General features: G+C 40.9%; 5 long non-coding RNA genes across 7 annotated transcripts; 4 read left to right on the top strand and 1 right to left on the bottom strand.

The window, feature by feature from the left end:
* Positions 1–6,046: 6,046 nt before the first annotated feature.
* Positions 6,047–9,081, bottom strand: LOC112494467. Its single transcript, XR_003059884.1, has 3 exons — positions 8,736–9,081; positions 7,809–7,875; positions 6,047–6,449 (listed from the first exon to the last, which is right to left on the bottom strand). It is a non-coding gene; the product is annotated as an uncharacterized LOC112494467 (long non-coding RNA).
* Positions 9,082–9,396: 315 nt separating this feature from the next.
* On the top strand, positions 9,397–11,006 carry LOC112494461. The gene is made up of 2 exons (XR_003059871.1): positions 9,397–9,726; positions 9,842–11,006. It is a non-coding gene; the product is annotated as an uncharacterized LOC112494461 (long non-coding RNA).
* Positions 11,007–11,200: 194 nt separating this feature from the next.
* Positions 11,201–11,657, top strand: LOC112494462. Its single transcript, XR_003059872.1, has 3 exons — positions 11,201–11,294; positions 11,377–11,437; positions 11,509–11,657. It is a non-coding gene; the product is annotated as an uncharacterized LOC112494462 (long non-coding RNA).
* Positions 11,658–15,158: 3,501 nt separating this feature from the next.
* On the top strand, positions 15,159–17,702 carry LOC112494463. Of its 2 annotated transcripts, none has more exons than XR_003059873.1 (4): positions 15,159–15,578; positions 15,788–16,086; positions 16,199–16,603; positions 16,761–17,702. It is a non-coding gene; the product is annotated as an uncharacterized LOC112494463 (long non-coding RNA). The 2 variants fall into 2 exon arrangements; XR_003059874.1 differs by having other exon boundaries at positions 15,730–16,086.
* A 5,796-nt stretch (positions 17,703–23,498) lies between these two features.
* On the top strand, positions 23,499–25,392 carry LOC112494465. 2 transcript variants are annotated; one of them, XR_003059877.1, is made up of 4 exons: positions 23,499–23,614; positions 23,879–24,197; positions 24,288–24,446; positions 24,584–25,392. It is a non-coding gene; the product is annotated as an uncharacterized LOC112494465 (long non-coding RNA). The 2 variants fall into 2 exon arrangements; XR_003059876.1 differs by having other exon boundaries at positions 24,288–25,392.
* The last annotated feature ends 589 nt before the right edge of the window (positions 25,393–25,981 follow it).

The following is a 25,981-nucleotide window of genomic DNA, read 5'->3' as shown; positions in this document are numbered from 1 at the left end:
AAGTTCAATCTAAGAAAAATCAATTTTTGCTTTTTGGTGGTGAAAAAACAAGTCACTAGTATCAGCCTTAATTTTTAATCTAGTAACTTTACTAACTTGTCACTATCGAACCTTTTAGTACATTTTCTTGTACAAAACCTAATAATAGTTTCCCTCTACAAAACCTAAATTTTGAATAAAAACCAAAATTCGCCGTATTTTCAAAAAAAAAAATGTATCCTCACCATGAAGCCCGTACGTCAATCGTATTGAAGTACAAAAAGTGGCAAAAGAATGAAACTTTTCACGTACAAGTATACACGCACGCGTAAAACCGCGTCAGCACTTAGTCAAATGGAAAAAAAAATGAGTTTCCGAGTAAAACCGAACGTTTTTCCCCAGGGAAATGAGCGTCGCGTCCAATTCACACGATCGCGTCCGGCGGGTTTTACGAACGCTTCAAAATGGCGGATACACCATTAGGGAGAACCAAGACACGGAATTCCCATAAACAGGAATATTCGGACCAACCCGACCTGCGGTTCGAGTAAGATAAAAAATGGCAAAAAATAAAAACCCTATAAGACCATCGTATCGCGTAAGTTAAAAATAGTTTTTAATTTTTTTCAAAATTTTTACCACCATACATCTATATACTGTATATTCCACTACATCCTATCCCACTATAATGTACATATATATATACGTAATATACTATATACGCTATACCCGTATACCATATATACATATAGGGTACTTCTTTCGCCGCGGAAAATATAATGATGGCGAACGCGTTCGGCCGGGACTCGCGTTGGAAACCGGCGATAAGGGGGGAGTGTCTACGCCGCCATAATGATAGTCCTGAACGCCTCTGACTCTGGCTCCACTGTATATATACATATATACTTTGGTAGAATGTTCCCTTGGTATCTACTATGTACTCGTTCACTGGCTTACATGTAACTTGCTTACGGTACAACATACTGGTATGCATAACCAAGAGAACTCAGACCTGCCAGGCACATTCAACCTTTACAGACATCATTCCTGATCCGGCATCCTGTATATTGCATAAATTTTGTGCATATTGAAATTTTAAACGTTGCGAGTGGATTTTAGATGCTTTGTATAGGGAGATAAACTTTCTTGAGAATTTGGGAAAAAATTTGGAATATGAAAAAATTTTAGATTTTATGGTATGGCGGATGGAAGTGTGTCTGGTGCCGACTAGGGATATTCAGTTATTTGCTTTTTTTACCGAAGAAAGTTTTTCGATCAAGGTACCACACCCTCGTGCTTTGCACGCGGCCTAAGGTTAGGCAAGGGTTACATCGGGTTACGTTTAGACTCGGTAAGTTCCTATTGGTCGAGCCGCTTCGGTTCATTAGTACGCGCACTCCGATTGGCTGCCCTCTAGCGACTCTTCTTTTTACTTTCCTCACGTAATGACGTGGTGCTGCGCGTCTCGGCCTATATGCAACGGAGCGATCGTGCATGGCAGATAGGTCTTATTCATGTGTATAGTTATATGCTTTCTGGGTATATGAACTTAGCTTTGTACATATATGCTGTAAAGCGACTCCTATGTACCTTATGTGAAAGATACACCATATTGTATGGAGTTAGCTCCTATAGGGGGTAAGTTAAAATTTGCCATTTTAGGTAAAATAGGGTTTCTTGATGAATAAGGTATTTTTTGAATACTCGAATGAAAATTTATTTAGTGTATTTTTTTTTTGGATTTTATGTAATTTTTGAATTTTCATTTTATTTTTTGTTTGCTATATTTTATATGCTTTTTGTACGTAGACAGGGAAGAGCAATGTCTATGTACTATGCGTATTGGAAGATGTACACGTGTTCATGACGTTTGCGTTTGTACGGTATAAATGAAATTTTTCCGTATCAGGTAATATAGAGATTGCGGTGCGAGGTATTATTTTTTAATAGATTTTTTGGAATCGATGTTTTCAATCTTTAATCTTTCTGCCAATCTTTCGGCGAGTCGCGATCGTGAAAACAATTGTTTCCAGCACATTAGTTCCGCAGTCTCTTCGTAAACCAGAAGTACTCTCGAGGACTGCCTGAGCACCCTTGAAAATCTACCCCACGTGTAACCCCTGCGCCCTCTCGAGGTGAGGAATAGGGGTGCACTGTGGCGACACTCGCACTTCTCTTCGTGGTCCGATTAAAAGTCGCGAGTGCTGCCATCTACGTTAATCGAGAACGAGAACGTTAATTCCTTTGATTAAAAGCCAGATGAGATTTCAAGGACACGAAAGTCATTTAATTGCACGTAATTCGAACGTGATAAATGAAGAGAGAGACATATCAAAGCGTAAGGGTGAATTTGATAATTTTATATTATCTAATAAATAGAATTTTCAAGATAAACAAAATTATTGAAATTTTTCAAGACGCTTGATGAAATTTTATAGATTTGAAAAAATTATCTTTTTTTCAAAATTTTTGTACACCACCTTAACCCTTAAGGGACTACCCTATCGCGGATTATCGTACAAAATGGCCATTCAAACGTGACTTCGTGGCAGATATGGATCGCGCATGAGGGTTTACGGAGGGAGAAAAGAGAATATTCAGAGGACGGGTCTGGTGTTACCATGGCAACAACGATCCCTCAGTAGCCGAACCCTCCTACACCCTTCATTCAACTCTACCACCCCTGTAATTCCCTCGAATTCGAAGACAGCCACTACGCAATTTTCGCTGGGATACGTCTCGGAGTTTCTGTCTCTTTGTACGAAAATCCTCGACAATGTTTTTTTGCGTAATTTCAAATTTCAGAAAAATCTCAAAATTTTTACACCACCATACCCTAGCCTCACGAAACATATATCAAGCTCAATAAATAACCCGTGATCCACTGAGCCGTACGACCCAATACACGTTTTCCTATAAATAAAAATGATTACACAGATAAATTTGGAAAAAAATGTTATTCAATATACAGAATTTACTAATTAACCCCAAATAATTATTCCTGAATATCAGTATAAACGAAAATTAACAGATTCTTGGGATTGATCAAGGCTTCTCCATTTTAGTTTGTAGATCGTTCCATATGCATCGGGTGACTTAAAAATTTTTTTACCTATACGGCATATATATGTATATAAGGACGGCCAAAAGCTTCTAGAAGGTCCTGAGCAAAAATGCATCGGGTGTCTCACCAAAAATGGCCCTCGGCATTCTCTCTCTTAACATATTGTAATATCGGAGAGCCATTAACATAATATCTCTGCTCTTTCGTATTCAAAACGGGCACAGCCTGTATAATGGTACTCTCGATCCGTGTTTAGACTAATGCTAGGTTAGACGAGACGGAGTTCTAAGATTATAATGAGACCCGATCGAATTAGTCGGGTGACTTGCCCCAGAATTTTGAAATTTCTTCGTCAATTATGAGCCACTGATTTCGGGGACAGCTTTTGATTTTTAAGCAAACTTTTTTTTTTCGAGTATCCCAAAATTATCAAAATCCTTTCCGCGTATCGTTTTCACATAATTTGGCTGAATACTCAATTTTTTTAAATGATATATTTAGAACGACGTACAGAGGGTTACAAAAATATTTTTTTTAATTGTCCTCATTGAAACTTTATTGGACGCCTTGGAGGGGATGTTTAACTTTTTTTTTTCTACTCTCTGAAGAAAATCAACAGTTTTTTCGCGAAATGAGGTTTAAATCTCCCCTCGTTAAAGAAGGAGTGCCATTAGCAGTCGTACCGAGCACTTCAGAAGCTTCCAACCTACCGACATTGCCAGCTTTCGAGTGGAGCAACAAGGTTGCTATATGATTTCAACCCCCTTTACTTCGAATAAGGGTTGTTGGGATTTAAAAAATTTTTTTCGAACCCCACGTTAATCCTAAAGGACGATTTTTATTCAAAATCATAATAATCGTCGTAAGTCCGAAATGCGGAAAAAAACACATGCGGAATCGTATATTACGGAAACGCGAAGGTTGTCACGGTTTTTGGTTGAAATCGGAATTAATGTGTTTTTAATAATGACATACGGCTGCATTCGAGTCCTGAATTCCCATGCGATGCGCGCGCATCTCCGACTTTCGCAGAAACGCCAAAAACGACCAAGAGGACGGTTTTTAATGATTTTATAATAATGCAGGATCATTATATTCCAGATCATTTTCGTATTAGCATCCGTCATTAAAACGTCATCTGTACCTAACCTACGTAACATTGGTAAGACAGATATTTTCTTTTACTTCGGTTATATTGTACGTTCGTAATATTAACGTCAGTCCTCTTCCGACGAGTCCCACCAGATGTCTCTGCTGGTCGAATTTTCATAACACGTTACAGATCGAAGACCAACGTTAACTTTTCCACGAGTTATTCATTCTCGTTGTACGACTGAATTACCCTTTTTCTTTGGTCCGTAAAGTCACTTTTATTTTTATTCCTTTCTGTACCAAGTTTCAGACGTTTCTCAACAGCGTCTCAGCTGGTAGTTTCACAATGGCGCCTGAACGCCTACAGACTTCCTTTCTCTTGAAATTCTTGAGAAACCGCAGAACTTTGAAATATCCCGCTCAAAATTGCTTTACGTATTTTGCAAAGGGTACTGCTGTTTTAGGGGGGAGAGAGGGGTTGACTTTTTATTTAAACCTACAATTAATGGGCCGGGCGTAAAAAAAAATGGCGGACCGATATATACAGTAGGTAACAAAGAACCGTGAGACGATCCAGCTTTTATTTAGGTGAAAAAAAAAATGGATTAAAAAAATGAAAAATAAATAACTTACCAGTGAAAAATTTGCAAGAGCAGGCGGTAATGGATTAACCCGATGATTATTGGCATTAGGGATGGCGAGAGGAGTCGCCCTTAAATTAAAATCTTTTTTTTTGACTTTACTTTTCGATTATGCTCCATAGAACGACGGAGAGGGAGGGGAAGTTCACGAGCCAACCCCGACGATAGTTTTATTCTTCTCCAGGACCAAAATTGTAATTGGTCGGTCAAAATATATTGGTCAGGGATGAAGAGGGTGGCTGTGTACGAGAGCGAGAGACGATCCTGGTAATAACAATAATTAGAGCGAGGAACGGTCGATTTTGCCGTGGTTCTTGGATAAAAAAAAATTATAAAACAAAAGGCAATCCTGACTACGCGCACCTTGGTATCCGTGAACCGATCTAAAAATGGCGGTCGGGACGAGTCTTGCGGCTTGGAAATATTTTTCGAAATAACAATCCAATATGCCGAAGACGTTATTGAAAATTTTCAAGGGTTGAAATCGAAAAAAAAATTAATCCTCGCTACGAATATTATTATTTAAAATATCTCTTGAACGTTCGCTTCGTTTATTGGAATCGCACGGTAGAAAAAAAAAATTAAGGGGCCCCCACAAGTAACGGCCGCACACGCGTGGATCATTGAATAAAAGTTTACACGAGGAACCGCAATAACCGCGAAGGCAATTTGATCGCGATAGGAAATCGAGGAGAAATAAACCGAAGGGAAATATAAAGCGCGGTCAAATGGCGTTCGCAGCCACGGGCGGCCGTTTACCGTAAGCGTGATGCCGATGATGACCGACGATGTCCGATGATACCGTCGACGTCGATCGGCAAGACTCATTCTTTGCTCAACGTTCGCCTGGGTTAAGTCGGGGTTAACTTTCCCAATCGGCGCAGGGATATAAGCGTGGAAAGAAGAGGAAGATCTTGTGCATTGTTCGCGAACAATGTAACCGTGTCCGGAAGAAAGGGGAGTAAGAGGTAAAGGAGGGGAAGGGAGGGATAATCGAGCTGTGTAATATTTATAACGTAATAAGACCCCGTAACATAATAATATCAATTACCCCAACATTCCCTCTCGAGCCCCCGATCGAAAAGTCGACGACGCAAATTCACGGATCTGTCGGTCAGAAAATTGGCGCCCTCTGCCGGCCAGCTGACTTTGAAAAACCACCCCTCAGGAACGCAGCGATATCAATGTCGGATGAGAATAAAATTATAAGGATCAAAACTTTGAAATTTTTAATGATCGTGCTTTGTAAATTTTTTTGCAAATTCACCCAACCACCAAAATTTTTTACCGAAAATTAACCATGTCGATCCGGGTGCGAAAATGGAGAAAAATTTTTAAAAAATTTTTTTACTCCTCCTATCCCACTTCTTGGTCCCTGATATCGATTTGAATTTCGCACCGAAATATTTTACGTGCGCGCGAATTCGATTATTAATTTCGTTTCCGGTGGTTGTGTTTAGCCGCGAAGGCGGTAACCGCGGCCATGCCTCCCGACCAATGGGAGCCAGGCTGGAAATCATACGCGGGATCGCCGGCCGCACGGCCTCGGAGAGAGGTTAGGAGAGGTTAGGTTATATTCGCTCAGAGTCTCGTTAACATTCGACGGGCCTGTCCCGGCGCGGCCTCGCTCTTCCAGAGGTGGGGCTCCCAAGCTCTTCGATCCTCGATTCTCCCTGAGAAGAAGATACTGAGATTATGTAGGTGGTCGTTGTTTCCTTGTAATCATATTATTTTTTTAGCTCTTTTTTTCTTTACCATGCGACTCGCTAGATTCGAGGTTACGTGATTGCTTTGCACGCGAAATTAATGGGGATTTAATATCTGGTGTTTTTGCATTTTTTTAGACTCGAAGAAAAAATATTTTTTAATCGTTTTCGGAATATTTTATAAATAAAATTCGAAATTCTCGGATGTTGGAAACTTTTGTAATTCTAATTTTATGACGTCAGATAGAAATAGTTTCGGTAAAAATTTTCCAACAAAAAATGTATACCCTATAGGTACGTAATATCCAAAAATAGCAGACAACCGAGCAAGACTTTAATTGCACCATTTATCCGTGCTTCACGCGACGTCGCTAATAATCGCGGTACGACGTTATCATAGAAATGGGATCTTGAAAATGCCCCAATTGCAGAAAGGCAATAATAACGCTTCCGTGTACTTTATGTTGCAGTTGGCGCATGCGCAGTAAAGAATAACAGTGGGACCTCGGAAGGAGCCTTGAACCAGTCGTAAAACCGCGACAAGGAGAAAGTATATACATGCATATATATCCGCAATCACACTGGTTTTTCCAAGAAGAAAGATAAGGAGCCAGCGACGTATGAATTATTGACCAGTAAATCGCGAGATCAACAACGCGGAAAGTTGGCTCGTTCCAGCCATTTTATTTCCCATTGGTTTATACGTACGATAAAAAGGACGAAAAGATGGCGACCGCCACGAGGAGAAATAAAATGCAACCGTGCACTTTAGCAATACGACTCGATGCATATAACTTGGCGAAAAGCATTTAAGCCATTTCAGGGCGTGAACGGGAAGTACTCTGTCTGTCATTGCAGTTGTCATTATCTTGTGCCAAATATGGTAATGGCGCGATCCCCTCGCGAAGAAGTTTATTGTCTGTCATATTATTATGCAATCTCGACCGTTTCAACGAGACCAATGTTACAACAGTAAAGGATCCTGGAAATTGTCGAGACGTCGTAACGATTGGCTGTATCTGTACGATAGAAGAAAGTAATAAAGACCGACCATATTGTATTTTTATTTTTTTTGCATTTTTTTTCCATAAAAGAGAACGCATCAGATTTTTTTTTATAGGCCCCTTTACTAGATACAGTAAAAGTGCATCGTTGCAATGCACGATTGAGCTTCGATATAGGGTTTATATGTACGTCGTAGATCTATGCATTTTAAATACAAAGACGTTAATGATAATTATATGATCCATAAATTCGCCATACGCAGAGACTGCTGGTATCATTCTGAATAGTTGGTAGGTATGGCATAAGGGTGGCATTACATACCTGTGGACGATCGTTGACTTGGCAGTGGTGCGAAAACCGCTAATCATTCTAATGGTAGCCATGGTATCTAATGACAGATTGGGTAATAAACGAGTACGGTTATTTATTTTGTGTCCATATTTTTCACTGGTACTTAGGATCGGATGTGTTCTGAATGGTCTTTTTGGATAGGTTATAATTTATATTGGGTTAAGTGATAAAAATGTGTAATTTATTTTGAATGCAGTTTAGTTTTATTTTTTGTACTAGATAATATTACGTATATAGGTACAGTTAATACGTGATTGGTCTTACTGATTGTTTTGGTGAGACAATCCGCACTCGTGTATAAACTTCGCGAACTCAACTAATTGAATCATTAAGACCAGGAAAGGACACGAGACTGTGACCGGTCGATAATTAATTAGCCGGGGAGAGAAATGGACGATAAGGGTTGCCAACAAAAAGGGGCTGTCAGTTTGCAATCGGCTGGGTGGAAGTGATTGGTTAAGAATTTCAGTTGGTTTTATCGTTGTCGAGTATCGTTGCAGGGTAAAAGTTCTAGAATGTATGATATATGTATATGTAACATAGAGAAAGACATGTAAAATATTATGAAATAAATAAAAATGTTAATAAGTAATATAAAAAGGAGTGATGCACGAGTGAATTATCAGATTCCATATAATCGACTGGTTCGATTAGCAAACTTAGAAAATGTTAGTTAGAAAATTTTGTCTGAAGGAATAAATTTTTTGTTTAAAAAAATCTATTGCAATCCCATCCATCATTTCACTTTTGATATTTCCCTATATTCCTGCATATTTTATACATAACAATTTCTCAACTGTTGTCTTCGAGGCGGATAATGGAGCAAAATTCAAGTATGGCTTCGCCCTTACCAGAATATCGCGTGTTGTTGAAATATTCCTGGAATATGCTAATTACCAGTTAGTTCCTCCTTGTGCCACTGCGCCCATTTCTACACCGCCGATGGCCTCTTTAGCATTTGCTTCTTTATCTACCGCTGGCTCTTTCCTCGTCGCTTCGATGTTCACTTTTCACTTAAAACGTTAAAACTTCACTCTGTCCACTGTCCTCGATATTTGTGAAGCACAATTCTCAATGCTGCGATCACATCTTTTTCATTTTCCAATAAACAAATTTATGTTCCACTGATACACTAGTATTACGAGATTATACGTTATTACGGCCATTGCGCTACGAATGTTGTGTATTACAGTCGAACGCGAAAATGCCAGCACTCTGTTTCCCTCAGTAACACATGGTGAGTTTTTCGTTCTTTTGAGGTTATCGTACGTTATGTGACAAGACTCCATAACTCACTCTGCTAGAAGCACTCGGCACCTTTCAGCTGTTTTTCCATAAGGGTAATATATTCATACTTATTAAGTGCATCGTAACTGCTCCGCTTTTGGTCTCGAAAATCAGCAGGCCCTACACTCGCGCCGCCTGACAACATCCGCCGTGAATTAATTGAATTCATTCGTTTACACGCAACTCTCCATGGCGCTGCAGTTCCCTCACGATACCGACCAGCATTTGTTATCTGAAGGTAAGTCCCTTAACCCGTGGTCTTTCAAGTCAGTCAAAGAAGAATAATGCATGAAATTAAAGTTATTACACAGAAGTAAATAATTCGCAGAACTTCCTACATTATTTACTTTCTGATTGAAAGTTTCTCGGATTTATACCAATTAGTATGGCGACCCGACTAAATTATCCAGTTCGGATAAAGACTTGACGAGTTCAAATAGTAAGTGATAAAAATAGAAATATCTAGAATCAGTGCTTAGTCATCTGCTTGAAGAGGTTAGGGAAAAATCGAACGAGTGTCATAATAAAGGAACCTGCTGGCAGCTATAGGTTATGTGACAGTGTGATATAACGACGTTAGTCATGCTAATGACGTTGACAGGTTAGTAGTAGTCTGACATGCAAAATACTGGCCTACCGGATAATTGAAATTGGCAGAGGTCAAGCAACTTCCATATATATTAGCATTTAATCCAGGGTCATTCATCTCTGTATAGTTCTGCAACAAAGTCGAAGCGACGCTGCACAGACGCGATTTGCATTCGCAATGCATTTTTCATCAAGAACTGTGATGACGGTCGAAAAATATATAACCGGAAATGATGTCTTATTATCATTATAACCAAGGGCTAGTTCATCTTATTGAAGTTTCATCTCTACGATTCCAAGTACAGCGGCAACGATTTATGGTGTGATCATTAGTGTTAGTATAATGATCATTAAATCCGTTAGGCAGAAAAGAGCTGCCTTATACTGGATCAAGTAACCCTTTGAACTCGTCATTATCTTCGAAGTCAGTCATCTGACTCGTGTCCATATAGTGGTAGTTGGATATATCATTTATCAAGAAGTTGATGATTTTGTAAGACGGTATCACAAAGGAAAAGTTTATGGGATTTATGGTCGAATCGAAAAACTACCCTGGTCTGAAAAAAAAGATAAGGAGGCCTCAATCCCCATTGACGGTCGAAAAACTTTGTTTCTTATACCATGGTGGTTAGTTAGGAGGTTATGGTGGTATAATTGCGGTTTATTGTCTCAATAAATATATACGCTATACTGTTGGACGGAGCAGTGGACCAGCCAGGTCTTCCTGGGATTCGAAATCAGCCCCTTGTTTATAGGAGTTTTATGGGTCTGCTTAATAAGGTTTATGGTATCTTATCTCAGGTTAGTTGCTGATCGCCACGGAACCGGAAGGTGGCTCTAACGATCTTGGGACTTGCGGTAGGATATTTTAGAATAAGACCAAATTTTGTCTTTTGACAAATACACAATAATGGCGTCTTTACGATGATTGAGAATTCAATCACAGCTGATCTAGTTTCTACAAATAACGTAATCGAAAGCCAACGTAACGCATTCGCGTAATCTTCTCATTTAAGGTTATATATGATTTTACACGTGGCTGCTTCATTGTAAGAGTCGCACGTGTAAATATGTAATCAAGATAGGACTGTAAGTGAAATAACGTTACGGAGAGTCATGTGGGAAATGACGTTTGTCACGCCATTATATAGCCACTTGTTATATGGATGATTGATCGATTTCGGAAAGGCTCGAAATTCGTGGAAACTGCCGAAATGTCAAATGAATTTCTGAGGGTTTATAAATATTGGATAAACAGAAAATAAATTAATCTTGAAAATAAGTAAAAATCAATATTCGTCGGCTAATTGTTTATAATCTAAAAGCCACTTGATACTTTATCTTTGCACCACTATAGACCTCATTATTGCGATCTACAAAAAGGACTAATTATACGTTTATCCTTATCTTAACGATGACATCGTTACTATTTTGTTGTAATATTACTTTGTCTTTCATAATGCCATTTTTATCAGTTGTCAAATGGAGGACTTTTAAACTTTTTCCGCATTGCATAAGCTGTTAACGATAATGCGTCAATTCGGTCTGATAACGATTTGTAAGCACTTGAAGTAATTGAAAGTAAGTAGATGGATCTTATTTTTCAAAATTACACATGGTCTAATACTGATGTATCATTGACAAACATAATTTTTATTGACAGGTATCGTCTCGGTTCTGGACTCTTTAATGATGCTTGATGGATCCACGAATCATTCGTCAAGGTACAAACACTCCAATGATCAGCGATCCGAATTGACAAGATTCACCTGCGTCCTGTTCCGTGTTTATTAAGGTGCATTCACACGGAGGGCCATCTGTCGAGATCCTAAAATCCGTATTGGTTGAATCGAATCCTAGAAACAGTTTCAAAATGACCAAAGGTAATGAGGGTCTAGCAAAATTGGCCGGAACGATCTTTTGAAAATGAGTCCAAGACGCAGAGCTACCAAAAATAAAAATTTCAATCTGACGGCGTTTCAAAAAAAAAAAAAAAAAAAAAAAAAAAAAAAAAAAAAAAAAAAAAAAAAAAAAAAAAAAAAAAAAAAAAAATAATAAATAAAATTCAAAAAGGTAATACAAAAACATACAAATTTCTAAAATCCAAGATGGATCCATATCGTCCACCACGGACCTCGTTACATCTGGTATTAATAACTTCCTTGAATTTCGTACTTGGCTGAACAAATGCTTCATGCCCGCTCCACAGGTTGAAGCAGAAGTTTTCTTTACCTTCTAAATCAGGAAGTAATTTACCACCGACGAAGGTTAATGGATGGACTCAGCTCGGACAGGTTGCGAAGTCATCGTTTCTAATCGGGATTTCACGCAGGGACAAAACTGTCTTGAAGACGCATCCAAAAAAAAAGAATGAAAAAAAAATCGCACAGGTAACCCAACCTTTCATTAAACAAGTTATAAGCTTATCCTGAAAGGGGTACCTATACGATAACGCGTTCGGGTGATCTAGAGAAACAATAAGGCAGGTTTCCATGAATGCAATCGAGCTCTCTTTCGCAGGCGGTGGCAGCGTCGGCATCGTTTGATGGTTTTTACTCGGCCGATGGGATACCAGAGGCCTCCAGTACGTGAGAGCCACGCCATTGGCTCTTTCCTCTGGTACCTACCCTCTCATTGAATATTTCTCCTGGTCCCAGAAGATACTACCACTCCAACCTCCTATTGCTGAAGTCCGGACACGACTTCGGGTCACTAGCTCGCCCGAGCACAATAGCAGCCAGAGAAACGTTACAAGGGAGTTGACATTCTGCGGGATACCACACGTCACTGCCAGGGCCCTCTTACACCAGTTCTTTCTCTTAGGTCGCGTTCACACGCCTCCCTCAAGACGATACTCCCTGCGTCCATGTCCTGACAGTGTAACCACGCCTTTCAAGCTCGTAAATTCTTCTCGTTGCGACGAGCAGCACGAGAATTCGCTCCTTAACTATCGCATCCGATTTTTTTGCAACTCCCCAAGATCCCCCACTCGCCATCCCTTTACCCCTAGGACCATTCGAAGATCATCCTCTGTTTCATCGGCAAAGAATCTTCGCGGATATTGCGAATTCCGTCAGAAACTTACCAGATAATAAAATTCCGTGAGATATGAAATTTTTATTAAATTTTTTTTTACCGCAATTTAATGCACAATACATTTTTTAATTTTATTATAATTTTTATTCCAGCCCTCGCCCATCTTCCATTTGGTTAATCTGGATATCCCGTACAGATGATTTCGTCCCAGGGCAGAATGGAAGGTCAGCAGCAATGACGGTATTCGCGAATCGCAAACCACCAAGCAAAACCTGGCATCGTATAAATCTGAAGGTAGAGATCCAGATTGTACGCTCAGCAATGCGATCCCGTCGGATCTTTACGAGGAATCGTATTTTCATTCGGGAATGGGATAATTCGCGCGAGTAACAGATAGAAATTACAAATGGCTGCCGGGAGTAGCGTTAAACGAGGAAAGTAAAAAATTGACGGGAGAGAATGAAAAAAAGAATAAGGATGAAAAAAGAAAAACAAAGATAAATTATACCACTCAGCGTAAAGATACGCAATTCCTCATAAAATTTACATAGACACGAAAGCACGTGCAACCAAACGCGAAGTTTACCTTAAAAGTATAAAATTACGAGTACAAGGAAAAGTGGATCGTTCCGCGTAATTTTATCGGAAAAACGTGGGCATTTTCGTTCCTAACGGCAAATGGCGTCGGGTACGCTTAACGACGCCTGATTTCACGTCACTTACGCAAGGCCCAATGGTGCACACTGTAACTAACTGTAAATGTGCCTCCGTCAAGTTGACGTAACGCGTAACTGATTGATAACGGTGCCAGCCTAGAATACACTGTACAGGTCTTTCCAAAGTAATAACATTTTGATAAATGGGTACAGGTGTGACGCGCTAACCAAAATGACTGACGATTTCTCCACGTCGTTGTCGCCTGCTTTCCCAGGACCTCAGACGCTTGTAAATATATATAAATATATTTACATGTATAACCACTAATGCCATTGCTTCTCGTTTCAGGTTCTCCACCTGGATAGGACTGAAGAAATTGTTGGCTGCTTACATAGGAATTTACACGGCTTGGATTATATTTTGTTAGCCTCGGTTATAACGTATCTTTATATAAGTATGATAATAGAGGTTATCAGTGGAGGGGTGGGTAGAGGGTTAGTCCTAGCAATTCTAAATAATTGATTACGTATTACAAAGTGTCCCGAGCACAATGCGTCATTGAAATATACGATAAACGGAAATGATTGTAATAATTGAGCAAAGCTATTCCAACTGTCGAGTCAAGTAGATATATGTGAATAATGCGAAAGTGGCGCCACGGATAGAATTTTTCGAAGTTAATTATATCATTGTAGCTTGTGTATCTAGAAATTGGGTATACGGGAGACCCGTGTATTCTCCATGGGACACCGTGTACGGTTGCGTGCTAATGTGGCCCATAAAGCATAAGTATGGTTCGGTGTTTTCTTGAGAGATGGCGCCACCAGGCAATGCTTCACATACTCGCAGAAGGCCACTTCAACGAAATTTATAACACAACTTGGCTCTGGCTCGATTAAATATTTATTTTTATTCTTTTTTTTCTCTCGTTGGCACACCTTCAATTGCTTAACTGTTCGCCCGATTCTTTTTTTATTCGTCAAGCCTGTATCTTTAAATTACGTGGTTTCAAGTAATACTGTATCACTATTTCTGTTATGGCTAACGCGTTGCGCGTATACCATACACTCGCAAGTACCAAACGTATACGTGAAAACGAAACATACGATGTAATAAAACGTAATGAAACCATAATCGCGCGATCGCTTAACATATATTAGCTACATGCTATCTCCATTTGTATCTTGTCTTCCTGAACGTCCGATGCGACGATATAAATTATACGAGCTACCGGTACGATTATCGGTCTAATGAAGATGCTAGAAAAATGAAAAAAAAAAAATCAAATTAGGCTCGATTAAAAATCACAGTGATCGATCGAGCGACGAGTAAAATGATTTAAATAATTTTTTCAATTCGTCCACCGTCTTCGAGATCCTCACCAAGGAAGAATCTCGTACCTAGACGACATCGACGAGGTCGCACAAACGTCACTCGGAGAAGTGAGGTCCCCTCGTTGTTCCTTCAATTCAATTGAATTCTATTCCAGCGTGCAGTTGATATCATTGAGGTCGCCACTTAAATACTCATTGTCGTTCGTCACTTATTGTTTCACCCTTCGAGCCGGTACCAGCGACCATTCTGTTTCGTTTTGGTAACCCACGTGGAGAAAGGTTAAAAAAAATTATAGCATAATAGTAAAATAAAGGAATTATCAAAATTCATTAATTTCTGCATTACCTACGCAGCAGAGAAAAAACAATCCGACGGCAGCGCAAGGAGACACAATGACGTCACAAACAACAGGGCGAATATTCATTCGGCAGAAGTTGAGAATCCTGACGCAGGTACCGTCAGAGTTCTCTTCTCCAGTTACCGCTGAGCGAATTTCGCCAAGAGCACTCGAGGGGTTTTATACAGTGGCCAGCCTGGAGAACCACTCGGTGTATATGGAGGAGCCATGTTGTTGGGTTGTTGGCGTCGCTCTAGACCTGGGGGATACGTGTAGCGGGTGAACGAGCCACATTTACATGTGGCCGTAATAATGGACAAAGTTTCAAGTGCGTCGCGGTTGCTGCCGAAGTGGGCATTGTTGGCCCACATGGTAGTTCCGAACAAACGGGGCCCGATCGACTCTGCATAAGGAACACACGGTTTAAGTTTTTCGTGCGCCAAATGATATTGTCCAGAAGAATTCTTTTGGGGTACGTTAAAGGGGTAACCGGAAGAAAAGTGAGTACGAATTAAATCCCGCGAGTGTCTGCGCGTGATTTTATTTTTGGGTCCGCCTTTACTCGTGGCGGCGGGAAAATTTGAATTTTCATTTCTATACCCAATCTTCTTATTTGTCTCGTATAACCTAACCATGCTAACTATGTTTTAGGTATCAAACGCAGGATCATACTAGATACGTATCGTCATTATGTTATTGTTCTCATTAGGGATGTCTACCTATGGACCACGGTTAACAATCCCACTTGATTCCGTCATTGGCGACGGAGTTCCTGAATGAGTTCGTAACGAGATGCACAGCCAGAGGGCTGGCCCACGCCTGTCAGGGGTTGCCTGCACGTGTCCTCAATGGACCAATCAAAGCTCACCCTCTTCTAGCCCACTGGCTTACGTATATTAGGCTAATGTTACGTCCTACTCGTTCGTCGACGTTTATCAGTGAGGATCCTTTCTGAAGTGATGGACCACACTTGGCTTCAGAAAATAAGGGATGAAATTTACTTATACGGTGGGTGTGTATATACCATATATATGGTATATGGTTATGCAACGTTTTAGTACTTACAAGGCAGTGCCAAAGTCACTTGCTCCAATTTGATTATCATTGTTCCTCTTCATAGGTGCAAGATCATGGTACGCGTGGCTGATCAAACCTTTGAAAGGATCACGAAGGCGTACAATTGTAAATCCGCTAAAGGGGGTTGTTCGCTACCCCGTAAACATAAGGGTGATTTAATTCGGCCTGTTGAGCTTTGAAGATCCAAAAATCCATAATGCCCAATGGGTCTGTTGTGGCACCCTGGAGAACTTCGGTGGTAAGTCGTACGACTAGCTGAAGTGGGAACTGTAGAACTTCGCACGTTACCCAACGAGCGTTTAATCGTCGTTTTGTTCGACGAATAAAAGAGCCAGATTACGATACAGTCTGCGCGTAATCAATGGGAACGAGCATATTAGGTCGTCCCATAAATTATTTCTTCACCCCATAGATACGCCTGACGTTCACCCTCGTTGGATGATACAAAGTACGTAAAAAGTCTTACTGGAAACTATAAAACGTCTAGATGGGAATATTAATGGAAAAAAAGAAACCATAACAAAAATATGCAAGCACCACGTTCCAGCCGTAAACTCGTAATTTAATTGTACAACACGTTCAGACACCAGTATTTAATATTGCAGAAAGACATAAAGTTGCGCTAGCCGTGGCCGAGCATGGAAACCAACAGAACCAACCGCCATCGTTACAACACTCAACAACGTCTCTGGACTTACCAGCAGGTCTTGTAACATCACAAACCCCCGGAGGACTACGTACCAGCCGAGGAAGATCCAGTTGGGGGAACCGAAAGGAAGTTGAAGAAAAAAGTCCCCAAACAAAACAAAACCCAATTCTTAACGAGCGTCCCAGCGGTGGAAAAAGATTCCAAAAAATAATACTGAAACAGTACTCGAACCGATAGTAAAGTACCATAAAGAATTCTGCATACAAGTACCAGTGGTACCAGAACCACCCCATAAGAAATACTACTAGTATCAAAGCCGATGTTGTTATACAATAGTATCCAATACCAGTGCCAAGTGCTGTAGTATTTGCTATAGTAGAAAGGAGAGTTACTGTACCGTTATACACGGGGACACGTTACATGCAGCACTCATAGAAATAGGGTAGGGTATAAAAAAAGAAAGGAAGGGGTGGAAATATCTCCACCCCTCTCTTCCTTGTCAAAGAATAAAATTCTCTTTCTCTTATACCAGACGATAGCATTAGGGGGCATTACGTTTAAATACACTTAGGATCAATGACTATGGCTTGACGCAAGGCAAAAGCGGCCTCTCGTTTGTTGACTGCGGAATAGCATTAGCAATAGCCCAATTGACTGCATCTGTTGACTAACTGACTTGACTGACTGACTGACTGGACCGGTCACCGGGTGACCTCGCTCTTATCAAATGCGTTGATGCAATAAATGTCGAGAGGTTGATTTGTTATGTATTTACGTAGTTACATGCGAGAGGGTGGTGCGCTGTGCGGCAAAGAACTTGTTAGGAGTACTTTTATATTTTATTATTGCATACGTAGTATACGCACTTGTTGCGTAATACGTGGTTATGGGTTTTGAGGGGGCGCGGGGTGGTAATTCGTTTCAAGGAAACGACAGTGGCAGTTGGGTGGATGGCGGCGAGGAGTTGGGTGGGTGGGAAATGGTTGATTTGATGGAAAAACTATTGAATTTCTCGGGAAACAGGTTGGTCGGAACGTTTTTTAATGGCCGCTACGTGAGGCTGTGGGTTTGTTTGATTTTAATTTGATCCTTAAGGACGGTTCGTTGGATCGTGACACTTAATTATCCGATTCATTAATTGCCTTGATCATTATCATTTGAAGGGGATGAAAAACGGGGCTGATATCCATGGACACTTTTGTTTTATTGGTCTTTTTTTTTTCGTGGGGAATATGTTGGCAGTTCTGTTTCTAGATGTTTAAGCGTATTTGTATTTATGTATAGTGTGTATGTATATCTATAGTGCTGTGGGCAGTCTTTCATTTGTACGTTACGACCGAACTCCTACTGATAGTAATTAGCTTTCATTATCGTAAATATGAAAGTGTACCGGGCGGCCATAATGAACTTGTGATATATTTATAAGGGTTCGTGTACCCAAAGTCAAGCAAATTAGGCATCCCGACGTCCCTGTACAAATTGTAGGCTCGATACGTGTGAGCTGTCATTATTATGTGACAATTGCCCTCCTGATCAGTTTTATCGTTAATGTTCATCAAACTACTTCATCCGTTTTATTCGGCCTCCATTCTATGGGTTATGAATGGTTCGCATGTTCTTTTTCTATGTGATCCTACTACGGTCACGTAATGCACTCTTTTACCTTGTGGTCTGACATGATTTTCTTATCAGTATTTATATAGATATATATATATATATATATATATGATTAAATATAAGCATTAGAAGAATATTTTAAAAGTAATGAGAATAATTTTTCCACGTACACGTTAAAACGTTTGATTTCTTTTTTTTTTTACATTTTTTTTGGTAACTTTCTTGAAAGTTTTTCCAAATTTTTTTTTCAAGTGTATGTGAAATGTATGTCTTACGTAGTTTTTTCTTCTTGGATATTTAGTATCTAATTTCTATGATATGTATAGATATATATTATACTGTATGCGCATATAGACAGACGTATGTGTCGCGGGGTTAATTGAATCAAGCAGCACGCAACCAGCTCTGTATACACAGTCGGGTCAGCGGAGGTCAAATCGGTAATAGGCTGACCCTTAATTCACCATGTGGTCTCCTCCGAACGCCGATACATCGTTGTTCATGGACATGCGACCTTAGTGACCTATGGCCTTGAACCATAGGATCCCGCCAAGAAGATGACCCGAGAGTCCATTTGGAGTTGTCTAAGGAAAAGTATCTAAATAGTATAGTCTAAAATTGAGTAAAAAAAAGAGTGGTCAAAAAATCAAGTCTTTTCAAAAGCAAAGTTCTCGTATTCAAAATACTCAAATAATACATTTTCATTAATCCGCAAGGTAGATTACCAAGATAATAATTATTTCCCGTTGAGCATATAGACAGAACTCATCCATCATTCGTTGCGCACCAGACCAGATCCAACTTCAGTACTGCGATCTGCCTTCTTGGGGCCTTACTATGGGTCCAAAGGCCCATTCATCCGCGTTCGTTCCACGCGTCCGCCTTCCTCGACCATTCCGGCATCGTTTCACAGGCATTATTTTTAACCACTACCTTCGGCAACGTTAAGTACCACGTACTAACCACGCCATTAGAATATTCGCAATGCGCGACATTCGTTCTCCACCTAACGATAGGCTATCTTTAGGCAAATAAACGGCAAAGTAATTCGTTCGTTGCGATTTTTATGTGAAACGTGGATAAAGAAAGTGGCGCGATTTCAGGACAAGTTCTCGCCGCCATTGCCACTGCGGCAGATAAGGTCAGTAAGAAGAAAACAAGAAGTTGAGATTTTGCTTGCGGAAGATCGAGAAGCGTTATAAGGGAGACACGATGGTGATGGGTAAGCAGGTAAGATGGGTTAGTCGAGGTATAGTAAAGAGGAGCAAGAAAGAGGGGAATATAATGAAGAAAGACAGAAGCTTAACCCGCGGAATTTTCTCCGCGTCACGTTTCGTTGTTTCTTGACAGAGACAAGTGTGACCAATAATTCTTGATTAGAAAGCCGCTCGCTTCATCGGATGCGAAGGCGTTCGCTTTGGTGGCGAGGGGAACGTGGAGCGTTCTGAGGTCGAGAGAAGAGCAAGGAGTCGGTAAGGAAGATAAGGATGGATGTATAGATGGGATAAAGAGTAAGGAAAGAGGGATCCATCTGGTTCCTCCTCCGGACTCGGAGCACTCAGACCACTCGGAGCGAAGATCCATCAATCACGGATGTCCCGCACCTCGAGTGCTGCCGGTAGCAAGAACTTACAGAACTTCGTCGCTTCGCGGCGTCACAGAGGCAGTTCTGATCCCTTTCCGTGCACGGCTTCGGCCACCACCTTTAAACCGTCTCACTCGAAGTTTTTTGTATTTCTTTATATTTTCTGGTTTCCATGCCATTTCTACCAGGTCCGAAGGAGCATGCAAAAAATTGTTATAATTCAGTGGGTTCGATAGAAACGACGAAAAAAGGGATATATGGACTTGGAGGCTAGGTCACGTCGATTTGTCACCTCGAAAGTTTGAATGTGGATAAAAAATTTTTGAAAAGGAGCAGCCCCGATTTTTTTATGTTTTTCGAATATTTCGATGTGAATGTTTCTCGCCTGTGAGTTTAGACTCTTGGTATTTTTTCTGCCGGGAGAGAGATCAAGAAGACGGTGGAAGGTGGATGACGACTGGCGACTCTCTTGGAGGCGAGATTGTGTGTTAATGTATGGCTGGCATTCGGACGACAACCGTGACAAATTGCTTTATTAGGTTGGCAGCCCGGGAGCCTTTCCACTCGTAGCTCGCACCTCGGGGCCGCCACTCATCGTGATTGTACGCTCTATTCTTCTCTTCTGTTTGAGCCTGTTCCTCTTCTTCTTTCTTTGCTTGCTTTCTTTTCTTCTCCCATATGCGCTTCCACCAATGCAGCAACAGACCATACACAATCCTGTTGATCCTGAATGGACTATACAAATTCTATTAGAGGGTGCAGACACTAACTTTTTTATCTCGAGATTTCGAAGTGGTTGAACAACCCTTAAAAAAAATACCCCAATCCATTATTCCCATTTTTTTATATTATACACCTTGTACAACCAATTTTCGCAACGATCCAGTAACGATCACCACAGTCAATTGTCACGCTCGTCACTAACCCGAAGATCGATGACACTATAAATCCGTCATGGCTACCAAACAAAAAACCACAAAAGAACCTCACAAAAATCTTCATCCATAACTGTTCCCTTGTCCTTCTCAAAAAATTTCATTATAAAATTATCACAAGAAAATTACTTTGTTCCAGCTTCAGAATCAGCTCAGCCCCATTCAATACTTCTCTGCAGCCGTACCTACATATACAGAAATCCAGTACCCGTAAACAGCAGGTACCCATTCCGGTGCTCTGATCTATTTAAGAAAAAATGACTCAAGGATTATTAATGCTTCTCGACTGTTAATAATGGATCAGTGGCTTATTCATAAGAAACATAACCTACACAATATATATACACAACGAACAAGAGAGGATCCACTATATGATGCTGAGAACCAAGTAGAAACAAGGTACTACCTACCTATGAGATGAAAGTTAGGTAGGCAAGTCGATGCGACGGGACCCTGTAGAATCGAGAATGCAGGTCCAGCTGTGAACACGTTATAAGAATCTTTTTTGCAGGGTACAATGTCCTGGCGACTCCCGGATGCAGGATCATTAGGCCTCCGCGTGTTTCTTGCTCGTGGACACACGAATAATACACGCCGAGGATCGCCCTGCCCTCAAGGTTATTAACTTCCTTCGAGGATAATTACCACCGTTCCTTAAACCGAGTCAACTGCCTAATGATCTATCGCCACCTCGGCCACCTCGAGCATCTACTTCGTATACTATAGTCCTATATATTATAATATATAGAACATACCTAACCTGGACAGCCCACCAGATTATCCGGACCAGGGTCCTCTACAGGGAACGCTCAAGGAATTGACGTACGATTTGTTTAAAGATCATTATGCCCATACAGCATCTTCCAAACAGCCTTTAGGGTCGTTTGGGAACTTTGACTCCATCAGGAAGATAGGTACCTCTGATCTCTTCCTGTTTTATTTATTTTTTATCTAACGTTGGTTCTTGTTACAGGATCCACATTTTGCAATTAGATTGTATTGTTGATTACGGAACGTCGATGCCCTTTGATTGGCCACCTCGAGCATCTACTTCGTATACTATAGTCCTATATATTATAATATATAGAACATACCTAACCTGGACAGCCCACCAGATTATCCGGACCAGGGTCCTCTACAGGGAACGCTCAAGGAATTGACGTACGATTTGTTTAAAGATCATTATGCCCATACAGCATCTTCCAAACAGCCTTTAGGGTCGTTTGGGAACTTTGACTCCATCAGGAAGATAGGTACCGCTGATCTCTTCCTGTTTTATTTATTTTTTATCTAACATTGGTCCTTGTTACAGGATTCACATTTTCCAATTGGTTTGCATTTTTTTTGTTGATTACGGAACGTCGATGCCCTTTGATTGGCCACCTCGAGCATCTACTTCGTATACTATAGTCCTATATATTATAATATATAGAACATACCTAACCTGGACAGCCCACCAGATTATCCGGACCAGGGTCCTCTACAGGGAACGCTCAAGGAATTGACGTACGATTTGTTTAAAGATCATTATGCCCATACAGCATCTTCCAAACAGCCTTTAGGGTCGTTTGGGAACTTTGACTCCATCAGGAAGATAGGTACCGCTGATCTCTTCCTGTTTTATTTATTTTTTATCTAACATTGGTCCTTGTTACAGGATTCACATTTTCCAATTGGTTTGCATTTTTTTTGTTGATTACGGAACGTCGATGCCCTTTGATTGGCCACCTCGAGCATCTACTTCGTATACTATAGTCCTATATATTATAATATATAGAACATACCTAACCTGGACAGCCCACCAGATTATCCGGACCAGGGTCCTCTACAGGGAACGCTCAAGGAATTGACGTACGATTTGTTTAAAGATCATTATGCCCATACAGCATCTTCCAAACAGCCTTTAGGGTCGTTTGGGAACTTTGACTCCATCAGGAAGATAGGTACCGCTGATCTCTTCCTGTTTTATTTATTTTTTATCTAACATTGGTCCTTGTTACAGGATTCACATTTTCCAATTGGTTTGCATTTTTTTTGTTGATTACGGAACGTCGATGCCCTTTGAGATGACGAAGGTCCAGATTGAAGCATGGGAACTACTCTGGATTCCATCTCCATCCTCACGTCATACGTCGCACTCGTCAATGAATAGATAACGAAGGAGAATGAGCTAGTTGAAGCGGTTTGATACATCGGCGACATCGCCGCAACATTCATCTGCATAATTCATTCTTATCAGTACGATTCCTGTCAGGGATCCTCAACCGGAGTTTGAGAGTGGAAGGTTGTATTTTTTTGAGAAAAATTCTCTATTGGTTTTATTTCAACAGTTCATTGCTTCTGTTTTGAGGTTAGGATTTTAAGGTTGGTCGGGTTAGGTTTTTTGGGAATTAAAGGTTCATTTTATCAGACGAATTTTTCGGGAATTTCTTATTGTCAAGGCACTGATCTTATTTTGTGCGCGGTTCATAGGTCGCTCGGATCGCGTCGTCGCGTTTTCCACGACGGTAGCGTCACAACGGCGGGGATACGCACTACTGTGTGGAGGGACGCCCACTGTATTTACCCGCTCTGAATTCCACAGTCACTCGCCCCCTCGCGAATTGTTGCGTAGTACAAACCCAAACTCTTAACTCTTAAGCTCGCATGACTCGCCGAGACGCTAGCTACAAGGTGTTCAAATAGTTTTGAATCGATACTATTCAGCGAGCAATCAATAATAAATTAATGAAATTCAACTCTGTATAAAAAGCTACATACCAGTACCGTGTTAATAAATTTAGGATTAAATATATTTTTTTTTCGAGGCATAAAAAAAATCATTTTCCAAAAACGACACAAATTTTCATAAATAGTTCATCAGCTCTAATTATAATTTTATTAATTTTATTTTCGGCTCCATTTTCAATGCCAAGATTAATTTCTATAATTTATCAGACACTCGCATTAAACTCGACTCTCGTTCAGCCTACATTGGGTCAACTTAAACTGAGGTCAGAAAGGAGCAAGATACTTTAGAGACACCCCGTACCTATACAGATGTTTAAGAGCTAAGCAACTACTCAGAGTGAGTGAGTTGATGCGAGCCGCGTATCACGAGAAGGAAGTTCAATTTAACCCAATAAAGGACAATCAGAGACCGACGGCGACCAGAGACGAGTGCTCCTCTGCTCGCTAAACGGATCATCCAGATCAGACTTCTCTTTCAGGACTTTTCATTCCAGAAAGAGAAAGAAATGGTCAAGCACTACGTAAGGTCAGTTCCGAAGAGTTGTCATCCGGTTCGTCAGTTGGTACCAGGTTCCCGGTACCCAGCATCTTTACAAGATCCTATATTTTTTTTCAGCTACGACAAAGGGATACGTGCAAACTTTGATCATCTCCCGAAGACAACGTCCAGGTTCTGTATTCCCACGTGGGAAAGGATCCCACGGACGTATGGAAAAAAAAAAACAGGGATCCATGACACTCTTGTACGGTAGTCAACTGGCGGCACGTCAACCAGGTATTCAAGCACAGAGGATGAAGCACCTAAGCACGACCCAATCTCGAGAGTCCTCAGCATCCTCTTCATGTCTAATCCCAAAAGAGAATCTCTCACGAGCTCTTTATACGCTTTACACTCTGCGTTGCTCACTTCAGGTATTCTACAGGCTTGTTCAAAAACTTCACTGGAGCTCCTTCTGATGTTGCTCGTTGGTCTTACGGAGTGTCCTGCGAAAATGGAAATGGCCAATTTTCAGTTGCTACACCAGGCAGCATCCCTTTTATCTACTTTACTCAATGGACCGTGCAAATCTGTCGTATGGACCAAGTGGATCTCTCCTCCACTTTCCCACAATATGGGCAACCGGTTTATAAATTGTAGATGGCGGTGCGTTCTCTTCATTGAAAACGGGTGAAACGTGCATCCATGGACACTGTACTGGAATAAGTAGTCGTTATTTTGGTTAAGGTTGAGGTTAGGTTCATCTTGGGCAGCAGCAACCTCATAGGCATTCGTCAGGCAAATCGTTCCCTTTGATTTGTCAATGTGAAGACGTAGCTGGGACACTGAGAAGAATGAGGTTGCTCAGCTACCATTTTTTGGTCAGATAGATGTCTCTAGTGATCGCTTAAGGGTGAGTTAGGGTGGAACGCAGAGGGCGATAGGGCCTGGAAGAGGAGGGGTTGATGGTTCATTCATGGTGTCGGTGGAAAAAGGGAAAAATACGAGATTAGCTCTGGGGCCTTCTAGTTCACCTTCGTGAAAGAGGGTGCAAGTGGGGTGGGTTTCGACATTAGCGATTACACGCCCCGGGGCTTCCATACATCGGGTGTCTCCGCGTGGAACTAAGCAGACAAAATGGCCATGCTCCAGCTCACTCCAGATTCCGTTTCTCTTCCTGGCCCTCTCGGCTCAGAACGCTCAAGAGGAGGGATTCAGAGCCGAACCCCTTGTCAGAATTACGTTGGGGGTGAAAATCCACAGCTACGTATATAAAGTATCGAGATTCCTCTTCTGACGATCGAATTAAAAAAAAAAAAGAAAAAAAAATGTTTTTCAAAAATTAAAAAATTTTTTTTATCCGCATTTTACACAATTTTTCAATTCCATTAGCGTCCTACGGTATACATTACTAAGTAGCTTAGCGAAGAGAGCAAGTCCCCGTTTGAAAAAAGTGTCATCCCTGCGTGGACAATGGGGGGTAAATCCGATTTTCAAAAATGATCGCGTTAAACGTACCCCAGGATTTCTAAAGCTGGTTTCTCAATGGGTGTTTACGGTTTTCATGAAAAGGATTATTCCATGCATACGTGCACGCCGGCTACCAGGAGAAAGACCGTCCAGAAGCCTCCCGCAGTGACAGGGGTTGTCTGCTCTTCAGGGTGCGTGCGGGAGCGACGGTGACAAAGAGAAGCGGATAATAAAAAGAGAAAGAAAGGGCGTGATTTCGGATAGTCCCAACAATGAGAAGACAGTAAGAACCATGGTTGACAGCTGTTTCCAAAATACCGCAACACTGGACATCTTTTTCGAAAAAAAAAAAAAAAAAAAAA

Source organism: Cephus cinctus, unplaced genomic scaffold, assembly GCF_000341935.2.
Source record: "Cephus cinctus unplaced genomic scaffold, Ccin1 Ccin1_scaffold0542, whole genome shotgun sequence".
NCBI lineage: Eukaryota > Metazoa > Arthropoda > Insecta > Hymenoptera > Cephidae > Cephus > Cephus cinctus.
Note: the sequence above shows the minus strand (reverse complement) of the source record. Positions and strands in the feature narration are given on the sequence as shown.